The following is an 11,478-nucleotide window of genomic DNA, read 5'->3' as shown; positions in this document are numbered from 1 at the left end:
GTGGATAGAAAAGACCTAAAAACAAGTCAGGCTGAAAAATTTTAAATGCGGTAACCGAGATGTGATACTGATTGGCTATCATGACCTCAAGGCTTAAGAAGCAGTAGATGAATGAGTAAGTGACGTAGAAAATAAAATTATGGGCGAAATGAAGCAAGAAAGAAGACGAAAATTAAAATTTTGGGTCACAGATATATACAGGGAAATCAGCAACTACATAAAGTGTAATAACATTCTTTTCAAAGGATTCCCGGAAAAATAAGAGAGTAGAAAACGGAAGAAGTTTTATCTGAGTGAATTATAGTAGAAAATTTCCCCAAATTGGGTAGGAAACAGAGGTCCACATCTAGGAGGCACAGAGAACCTCCATCAACATCAACAAAAGCAAGCCAACACCGAGACATATCACAGTAAAATTGGCAAAATAGACAGATAAAGAAAATCCCTAAAAGCAACACAACACAACATAAGAACTTGTTAGCCCATAAAGGAAGATAAAATATTGTGGCAGATGTCTCCACAGAAGCCTTGATACAAGAAGGTAGTTGCACAATAACATAAACATGCTCATTCAAAAATATACAGCAAAGAATACTTTATCCAGCAAGTCTGTCATTCAGCTAGAAGGAAAGATAGGATTTCCCAGACAAAAGCCAAAGGAGTTCATGGTCTCTAAACAGTCCTGCAAAAAATATTAAAAGGGACTCTCTTTGAGTGGGAAAGGAAGACTAAAACAACAAAGACAGGAAAGAAGAAGAGAAAATCTCCAGAAACAATGACTTTAGAGGTAACACAATGGCACCTACTTTATCTCTATCAATAATCACAGTAATGTAAATGGGCAAAATACTCCAATCAGAAGACATAGGGTATCAAAATGGATTAAGAAGAAAACAACTATATCCTTCTACACACTGCATACAATAGAATCATTTTTAAACCTAAAACACCTTTTGATTAAAAGTGATGGGATGGAGAACATTTTGTCATGTTAATGGACATCAAAAGTAAGATTTAGTACTGTCCTCATATCACACTTACTTGCTTTTAAACCAGAATCTGTTACAAGAATTGTTGAAGGCAGGATATCATCATAAAGGGGTCTATTCAATCAGAAGATATAAAACTTTAAATATTTATACCCCAAAATTGTAACCATTGATATATATGAATCAATTAATAAGATACACAAATTCAATAATAATAATACAATAATAATAATAGAGAACTTTAACACTCCACGGACAGCAATGGACAGATCATCTAAGCTTAAATTCAGTAAGGAAACATTGCCTGTGAAAGACACACTGGAGCTAAAATGAACAAATTTGGAAACTATAGATGCATGTGAGAATGTGGGGAATCAGGCATTCTCCTACACTCTTGGTGGGAATGTAAACTGGTGCAGCTACTCTGGAAAACAGTGTAGAGGTTCCTCAGAGAATTTACATTAGAACCGCCCTATGATGCAGCAATAGCACTGCTAGGAGTTTACCCAAGGAAAACAGAAGTGCTGATGCATAGGGACACATGTGCCTCAATGTTTATAGCAGGACTTTCAACAATTCCAAATCATGGAAAGAGCTGAAATATCCATCAACTGATGAATGTATTAAGAAGATCAGGTTTATATATACAATTAAATACTACATGACAATTAGAAAGAATGGAATCTGGCCATTTGTAGCAACATGAACAGAATTCAAGGGCATCATGCTATGTGAAATAAGTCAGGCAGAGAAAAAACCATATGTTTTCACTCATAAGTGTAATAGGAGAAACTCAACAGAGGACCACGGGGGAGGGTAACGAGAAAAAATAGTTGGGGAAAGGGAGGGAGGCAAACCATAAGACACTCTTGAATACTAAGAACAAACAGAGGGCTGATGGGGTGGGGGAAAGGGGAAGAGGGTGATGAGCATGGAGGACAGAACTTGTAAGAAAGAACAGGGGGTGTCAATGGAAACCAACTTGACAATAAACTGTAAAAGAAAAAATAAGTTTCTATTATAAAAAGTAAAGAAAAATGAAAAATAACAGCAAAAAGAGCTGTGGTCCCACACTCCAGAATGATGATATATGCAAAGGAAATAACAAAAGTATAGAATTTGAAATGTATACAGAATAAAGAATTTTGGACTAAACCTTCAAAAAATGTGTAACATACTTGTATACTGCAAAGGAACTATGTTGATCTAAGACATGAAAAAAATACGCACGTGTATGCAAATATAACTGTTCACAGATTGGAATTCCTCATACTGTCACAGTACCATCTACACAATCTGACCGAGCGGTGCCTCCCTAACACTGTCGCTTACTTATAAGAAACAAATCTAAGTCTGGAGTTTGATATATAGTCAACGGGTATGCAAATAGGGCCCTTTCTGTGCTGATTAAACCAGCCCAGCCAGGACCCTGCAGCTGGGAGAGGAGCCCCAGCCACAGGAGTTCCCAGATTTTCCCATTCCGTGATCAGGACAGAACACAGACCTCTCACTATGGAGTTTGGGCTTGGCTGGGTTTTCCTTGTTGCTGTTTTAAAAGGTAATTCCTGGTGAACATGAGACACTGAGTATGTGAGTGGATATGAGTGAAAGAAGCAGTGCATGTGTGATAGTTTCCTGATCAGGATGTCTTGTGTCTGCAGGTGTCCAGTGTGAGGTGCAGCTGGTAGAGTCTGGGGGAGGCCTGGCGAAGCCTGGGGGCTCTCTGTGACTCTCCTGTGCAGCCTCGGGATTTGACTTCAGTAACTATGAAATAAGCTGGGTCCGCCAGGCTCCAGAGAAGGGGCTGGAGTGGGTTTCATGGATTTATGATGATGGAAGTAGCACAAGCTACACAGACTCCATGAAGGGCCGATTCACCATCTCCAGAGACAACGCCAAGAACACTGTGGATCTGCAGATGAACAGCCTGAGAGTTGAGGACACGGCCATGTATTTCTGTGTGAGAGACACAGTGAAGGGATGTCAGTGTGAGCCCAGACACAAACCTCCCTGTATAAGGGCATCAGCACCATCAGGAGGTGCACACTCTGCACAATTCTGGTTTGTATTCCATCGAGGAGTTGCAGATGGTGATTACAGACAGGGTTCCTGTCAGGGTCTGGGGCTCCCTTTACACACAGCAGATTCCCCCGGGGAGCCTCTCTGGACACATGATTCTGTGCTTAACTATTCACTCTTTATAAAAGAAGTTTTGCTGTCATAGGTAAACTACAGTAACATGAAAGAAAGACACAGTTGTTTGAACTTCATTACTCCTGTCCCTAAACAGGATTGAATCCCAGATATACTAGGGAAAACAGCTGAACCTTTACAGGAGTTCCAGATGCATTGACTGTGCAGATAGGACCACAGGATCCCACAGGTCCGCATCATCCTCACCCAACTCTTGTCCCAAACAAATAAATTGACACTTCCTTCATGGCACTTTGCTACTCAGGACTTTAAATGAAGTGCAGATTTATTCAAACACTCTAAACAAGAAATAAATCATCTGTTCCTGAGAAACAGACCCAATGCACATTGGTTTACATGATTAAGTAGGTTGAGAAATTCCATGATGTACTATCACAAGCTGGAGACACAGGAAAACCAGTGGTGTAATTCTCATATCATTCTGAACTAGTGCTGGTCTGAAAACAAGGGAACTTGATAACATAACTCTCAGAACAACGGTGGTAGGAGACTAATGATCCATGTCAAACATGCACATGGGAAGTAAAAATGAGAGAACGCTTCCTCCCTCTGCGTTGGATTCTATTCAGAACCTTAATGGAGTGGGTGATGCCCATGCAGACAGAAGCCATGGATGGAAATGCATCTCTTCCTGAAACACATCATAGACTTCCACAGAAACAATGGTTAACCTGGGTACCCATGACACAGTCAAGCTGACATATAAAGTTAGCCATGACAGGCAATCTCCTGTAAACGTGGAGCTAAAAGACTGAAGATTTAGAAGTCCATGCCATCGCTAGGTGGAGTCTGGTGGGCATATCAGTGATCCTGTGGAGAAGGAAGACAGAGACCTATAGGTGGTACTGTGGTCTGAGGGTCCCCTGGGTCATATGCGAAGAGACAGTTCCCTTCTTGGAGTGCATCTTGGAGAGGTGGCACTGCTTCTCAAAGACAGGAGAGCTGACAGGCACCTTTGCACTCCCCTGTTCATTAGCATAGGAGCCCCTGCTGTGAGCACCTAACTGGATGCTGTCTTTTTGTTGTCTGTCAATATGACCTCCAAGCCCCCAGGTGTTTATGCACCTGCGCTTCTGGGACTAACCAGCTCCTGCCACAGCACATCAAGGTCCTCTAGAAGAGGACCTTCCAGTGGGGATCCTTGTCATATTGAGTTCATACAATTTGGAGTCTTCAAATCCAGCAGAGCTCCTGAGATTAAACATAAGAGTACTGTACCAGGGCAGGTGGGAACTCCATCTCCAAAGGGTAGCTAGTGGGCTGATGCAAGTATTTCCACCCACCAGTCAGCATGGACAGACTTCAGATGCAGCACAGCGCCCACCAGTGTGAGCTGAGCCACTAACTCTAAGCCTTCCCCCACCCCAACTGCTTTCCTTAGGTCCTTCCTAACTTGGAAAGAGTGCCTGGAAAGGAGAGCAACAGTGTGCCCCTCAACCCAAAGATTAGCATTAACACCCATTTTCACCAGGTCTACTGAGCATAGTGTGAGGCATAACTTCAGCTCTAAGGGAAATAGAAATTGGCCTCTTTTAACAAGCAGACTTAACGCACCTAGCTAAAACTCATAACACTGTGGACTAGGTCCAAACACTCCTCACTGGAGGCAAGGAGAAACTCTGCAGAGGACTGACCAGAGGGACAGAGCAGCCAATATACGACAGTACAGTGCACACAGAACACACAAGAAATGCTTCCTGAATCGTTAGGCTTTGGAAAGTATGTGACATCTTTTTTTTTAAATAATTTATTTTGAATTTGGTTTCCATATAACACCCAGTGCTTCTCCACACAAGTGCCCCCCTCTATTACTATCACCACCTTCCCCCTTCCCCTTCCCCCTCAGCCCTCGTTCCTTTTCATTATTCAATATTCTCGCATGGTTTGTGTCCCTCTCTCTCCCCAAATCTCTTTTCCCCTTCCCCTCCCTATGGCCCTTTGTTAGGTTTATCCTGTTAGACCTATGAGTCCAAATATATGGTATCTGTCCTTGTCTGCCTGGCTTATTTCCCTAAGCATGACACCTTCCAGGTCTATCCACTTTTCTATAAATGGCCAGATTTCATTCTTTCTCATTGCCATGTAGTATTCGATTGTGTGTGTGTGTGTGTGTGTGTGTGTGTGTGTGTGTGTGTGTGTGTGTGTGTGTGTATGTATGTGTGTATATATATACCACATATTCTTGATCCATTCATGAGGTGATGGACATTTAGGCTTTTTCCATGTTTTGGCTATTGTTGACAGTGCTGCTATGAACATTGGGGTACATATGCTCCTATGCATCAGCACTTCTGTATCCTTTGGGTAGATCCCTAGCACTGCTATTGCTGGGTCATAGGGGAGTTCCACTGATAGATTTTTGTGGAACCTCCACACTGTTTTCCAGAGTGGCTGCACCAGTTTACATTTCCACCAACAGTGTAGGAGTGTGCCCGTTTCTCCACATCCTCACCAGCAACTATAGTCTCTTGATTTGTTCATTTTAGCTACTCTGACTGGAATGAGATGGTATCTCAATGTGGTTTTGATTTGTATTTCTGGGATGATGAGTGACGCTGAGCATCGGTTCATGTGCCTGTTGGCCATGTGGATGTCCTCTTTGGAGAACTGTCTGTCAGATCTTTGGCCCATTTATTCACAGGATTATTCGTTTTTTGGGTATGGAGTTTATTGAGTTCCTTATAGATTTTGGATACTAGCCCTTTATCTGATATGCCATTTGCCACTATTTTTTCCCATTCTGTCAGTTGCGTATTAGTTTTCTTGATTCTTTCCTTTGCAGTGCAGAAGCTTTTTATCTTGATGAAGTTCCAAGAGTTCATTTATGTTCTTGACTCCCTTGCCTTTGGGGATGTGTGAACTCTTTGTAATAAAGCCACTACTCTAGAAGCAGAAAGCATAACAGGATTTTCAAAAACAAAAAAACAAAAACAAAAACAAAAAACAGAAGAAGGCAGAGACATAGACATCTGCCACGATGTAGGAATTCATCCCAAAAGAAAAACACTAAAAGTCATTACCAGGGATATTATCAAAACACATATAATTAATATGTCTCAAACAGAATTTTTAAAAACTATCATAAAGATAGTAACTTTGCCTGAGGAAAGTATAGAAGACATGAGGAATACCTTACTGCAGATAGAAAAGACCTAAAAACAAGTCAGGTTGAAATTTTAAAAATGCTGTAACTGATATGTGAAACTCATTGGATTTCATGACTTCAAAGCGGAAAGAAGCAGCAGAAGAACGAGTAAGTTACGTAGAAGATAAAATTTGGGAGTAAGTGAAGAAGGAAAGAAGAGAAATATTAAAACATTGCATTTCGGATGTATACTGCGAACTCAGCAATTACATAAAGTGTAATAAAATTCTATTCAAAGGAGTCCCAGAAAAGGAAGAGAGGTACAAAATGGAAGAAGTTTTATCTGAGTGAATTATAGTGGAAAATTTCCACCAATGGGTAGGAAACAGATGTCCACATCGAGGAGGCGCGGAGAAACTCCATCAAAATCAACAAAACTATGCCAACACTGAGACATATCATACTAAAATTGGCAAAATAGACATATAAAGAAAAACCCTAAAAGCAGCACAACACAACAAAAGAACTTGTTAACGTATAGAGGAAGATAAAAGATTGTGGCAGATCTCTCCACAGAAGCCTTGATACAAGAAGGGAGTGGCACAATAACATCAACATACTTATTCAAAAATATGCAGCAAAGAATACTTTATCCAACAAGTCTGTCATTCAGCTAGAAGGAAAGATAGAATTTCCCAGACAAACAAAAATCAAAGGAGTTCATGATCTCTAAGTAGGCCTGCAAGAAATATTAAAGGGGACTCTCTTTGATTGGAAAAGGAAGACTAAAAGCAACAAAGACTAGAAAGAAGCAGAGAAAATCTCCAGAAACAATGACTTTAAAGGTAACACAATGGCACTAAATTTATATCTATCAATAATCACAGTCAACAATTGGACAAAATGCTCCAATCAAAAGACCTAGGGTATCAAAATAGATTAAGAAAAAAACCCCAAGATCCTTCTATACACTCATTTTCAACCTAAAACACCTTTAGATTGAATGTGTGGGGATGGAGAACAAGTTACCATGCTAATGGACATCAAAAGAAAGTTTTAGGACTATACTTATAACACACTTACTAGATTTTAAACCAGAAAATGTTATAAGAGATGATGAAGGCAATATAACGTCATAAAAGTATCTATCCAACATGAAGATCTAAAACGTTAAATATTTATACCCTAATTTGTAAGCACTGATATATATGAATCAATGAATAAGAAAATAAATAAACTTATTGATAATAATACTAATAAAAACTTTTACACACCAGAGAGCAATGGACAGATCATCTGAGCAGAAAATCAAAAAGGAAACAATGCCTTTCAGAGACACACTGGTGCTAAATGAACAAATTTGGAGACTAAAGATGCAGGCGAGGATGTGGAGAAACGCGCACCTTCCTACACTGTTGGTGGAAATGTAAACTGATCCAACCTCAATGGAAAACAGTGTTGAGGTCCCTCAAAATAATAACACTGGAACTCCTCTATGACCCAGCAATGGCACTGCTAGGAGTTTACCAAGGGATACAGAAGTGCTGATGCATAGGGGCACATGTACCCCAATGTTCATAGCAGCACTTTCAACATTAGCCAAATCATGGAAAGAGCCTAAATGCCCAACAACTGATGAATGGATCAAGAAGATGTGGTTTAAATATACAATGGAATACTACATGACAATGAGGAAGAATAAAATCAGGCCATTTGTAGCAATGTGGACGGATCTCAAGGTGTCATGCTAAGTGAAAGAAGGCAGGCAAAGAAAAACAGATACCATATGTTTTCACTCATAAGTGTAACAGGAGAAATGTTGCAAAGGACTATCAGGGATGAAAAGGGGGAAAAATAGTTGGGGAGAGGGTGGAAGGCAAAGCATGAGAGACTCTTGAATACTGAAAACAAACTGAGAGATGATGGGAGAAGGGAGATGGGAAGGGGATGATGGGCATGGAGTAGGGAACTTGGGATGAGCACAGGGTGTTACATGGAAACCAACAATAACCTGTATAAGAAAAAATATATTTGTTTACTATAATATGTAAAAAAAGTGAAGAAAAATAGCAAAAGGAGCACAAAATAAAGTATTTTGGACTAAACTTCAAAAAGTGTGTAAAAACTTGTATATTGCAAATGACCTATGTTGATGAAAGACAAGTAAAAATACACACGTGCCTGCAAATATAACTGTGTTCACAGATTAGAATTCTTCTACACTCACAGCGCCATCTACACAAACTGACCTAGAAGGGCCTCCCCAACCCTGTCTTTCACATTTAACGAATCAAATCTATGTCTGGAGTTTGAGATATAGTCAAAGGGTATGCAAATAGGGCCCTTTCTGTGCTGATTAAACCAGCCCAGCCAGGACCCTGCAGCTGGGAGAGGAGCCCCAGCCACAGGAGTTCCCAGGTGTTCCCATTCTGTGATCAGGACAGAACACAGACCTCTCACTATGGAGTTTGTGCTTGGCTGGGATTTCCTTGTTGTTGTTTTAAAAGGTAATTCATGTTGAACGTGAGACTTGAGTATGTGAGTGGGTATGAGTGAGAGAAGCATGGATGGTGTGACAGTATCCTGATCAGGATGTCTTGTGTCTGCAGGTGTCCAGTATGAGGTGCAGCTGGTGGAGTCTGGGGGAGGCCTGGCGAAGCCTGGGGGCTCCCTGCGACTCTCCTGTGCAGCCTCCGGATTTGACTTCAGTAAATACTGGATGCACTGGGTCCGCCAGGCTCCAGAGAAGGGGATGGAGTAGGTTTCATGGATTAAATCTGATGGAAGTAGCACAAGCTATGCGGACTCTGTGAAGGGCCGATTCACCATCTCCAGAGACAACGCCAAGAACACTGTGGATCTGCAGATGAACAGCCTGAGAGTCGAGGACACAGCCATGTATTTCTGTGCGTGGGACTCAGTGAGGAGACGTCAGTGTGAGCCCAGACACAAACCTCCCTGCAGAAGGGGATCAAGGCCAAAAATGGGGTGCACACTCTGCACAATTCTGGTTTGTATTCCATCGAGCAGTTGCAGATGGTGGTTACAGACAGGTTTCCTGTCAGGGTTTGTGGTTTCCTTTCCACACAGCAGATTCCCCCAGGGGGTCTCTCTGGACACATGATTCTGTGCTTACCTATTCACTCTCTGTAATAGAAACTTTGTTGTCATAGGAAAACTACACTAACATGCACAAAAGCCACAGTTGTTTGCACTTGCTTATTCCTACCTCAAACATGATTGAATACATATATGATAAGGAAAACAACTTAACTTTTACAGGAGTCCCAGGTGCACTGACTGTGCAGCCAGGACCACAGGATCCCACAGGTCCTCATCATCCTCACCCAGCTCTTGTCCCAATCCAACAACTTAACACTTCCTTCATGGCACTTTGCTACTCAGGACTGTAAATGAATTCCAATTTATTCGATTACTCTAAACAAGAAATAAATTATTTGTTACTGAGGAAAAGAACCCTAAGCACATTGGTTTACATGATTAACTAGGTTGAGAAGCTCCATGATCTACTATCACAAGCTGAAGACCCAGGAAAACGAGTGGTGTAATTCTCATCTCATTCTGAATTAGTGCTGGCCTGAAAACAAGGGAACTTGATGACATAACTCTCAGAACAACGGTGGTAGGAGACTAATGTAACAGCTCAACCATGAAAATGGGAAGTAAAAATGAGAGAACACTTCCTCCCTCTGCGTTGGATTCTATTCAGAACCTTAATGGAGTGGGTGATGCCCATGCAGACAGAAGCCATGGATGGAAATGCCAATCTCTTCCTGAAACACATCACAGGCATCCACAGAAACAATGGTTAATCGGGTACCCATGACACAGTCAAGATGACACATAATGTTAACCATGACAATTCAACCTCCTGTAAACGTGGAGCTAAAAGACTGAAGATTTATTTTTTTTAATTTTTTAATGTTTTATTTATTTTTGATACAGAGAGAGAAAGAGCATGAGAGGGGGAGGGACATAGAAAGAAGAAGACACAGAACCAGCAGCAGGCTCCAGGCTCTGAGCTACCTGTCAGCACAGAGCCTAATGCAGGGCTCTAACTCACGAACATGAGATCTGACCTAAACCGAAGTCAGAGGCTTAACTGACTGAGCCATCCAGGCCCCCCAATAACTGAAGGTTTATAAGTCCATGCCATTATTGGGTGGAGTCTGGTAGGCATATCAGTGCTCCTGTGGAGAAGGAGGACAGAGGCCCATAGGAGATACTGTGGTCTGAGGATCCCCTGGGTCATATGCGAAGAGACAGTTCCCTTCCTGGAGTGCATCTGGGAGAGGTGGCACTGCCTCTCATGAGACAGGAGAGCTGACAGGCACCTTTGCACTTCCCTGTTCATTAGCATAGGAGCCCCTGCTGAGAGCACCTAAACGGATGCTCTTTTTTTGTTTTCTATCAATATGACTTCCAAGCCCCCAGATTTATGCCACTGCCCTTCTGGAACAATCCAGCTCCAGCCACAACACAGCAAGATCCTCTTCCAGAGGATAAATGGGGAACCCTGTCATGTTGAGTTCATATAATTGGATTTGTTTAAACCCGCTAGAGTTCCTGAGGTAAAACATAAGAGTGCTGTGCCACCAGGTGGGCACATGGCTTGGACACAGACATGGTGAAGGTAGGGTTCTGACGGAAGTCTGGGACCCACAAGTGAAGATTGGTCTCTCTTTGTGAAAGCTTCCTGAACAGGGGCAGGTGGGAACTCCATCTATGGGGACTAGAGAGTGGGCAGATGACAATACTTCCTCCCACTAATCAACATGGATAGACTTCAGCAAGCAGCGCCGTGCCCACAAACTGGAGCTGAGCCTCTAATGCCAAGTTTTCCCTGACCCCACCTGCTTTCCATAGGAGCTTCCTTACTAGGGAATGAGTGCCTGGAAACCAGAGCAGCAGTGTGCCCCTCCCTTCAAAGACCAGCATAAACCTCTACACTCACCAAGTGTACTGACCACATAGTGAGGCATAGCTTCAGCTTTAGGGGAAATAGGAATTAGCCTCTTAACAAGCAGACGGAACTCACATAGTTAAAACTCACAACACTGGACAAGATCCCAACACTCCTCACTGGAGGCAAGGAGAAACTCTGCAGAGGACCAACCAGAGGGACAGAGCAGCCAATTCATGGCAGCACAGTGCACACAACACCCACAA

At 42.0% G+C, this 11,478-nt stretch overlaps 1 pseudogene; it reads left to right on the top strand.

Annotated features, from left to right (window-relative positions):
• Positions 1 to 2,455: 2,455 nt before the first annotated feature.
• LOC115291328 lies at positions 2,456 to 10,121 on the top strand (annotated as a pseudogene).
• The last annotated feature ends 1,357 nt before the right edge of the window (positions 10,122 to 11,478 follow it).

The sequence above is a fragment of the Suricata suricatta genome, chromosome 5 (genome assembly GCF_006229205.1).
Source record: "Suricata suricatta isolate VVHF042 chromosome 5, meerkat_22Aug2017_6uvM2_HiC, whole genome shotgun sequence".
Lineage (NCBI taxonomy): Eukaryota > Metazoa > Chordata > Mammalia > Carnivora > Herpestidae > Suricata > Suricata suricatta.
The sequence above is the reverse complement of the archived record's forward strand: the minus strand, read 5'-3'. Positions and strand labels throughout refer to the sequence as shown.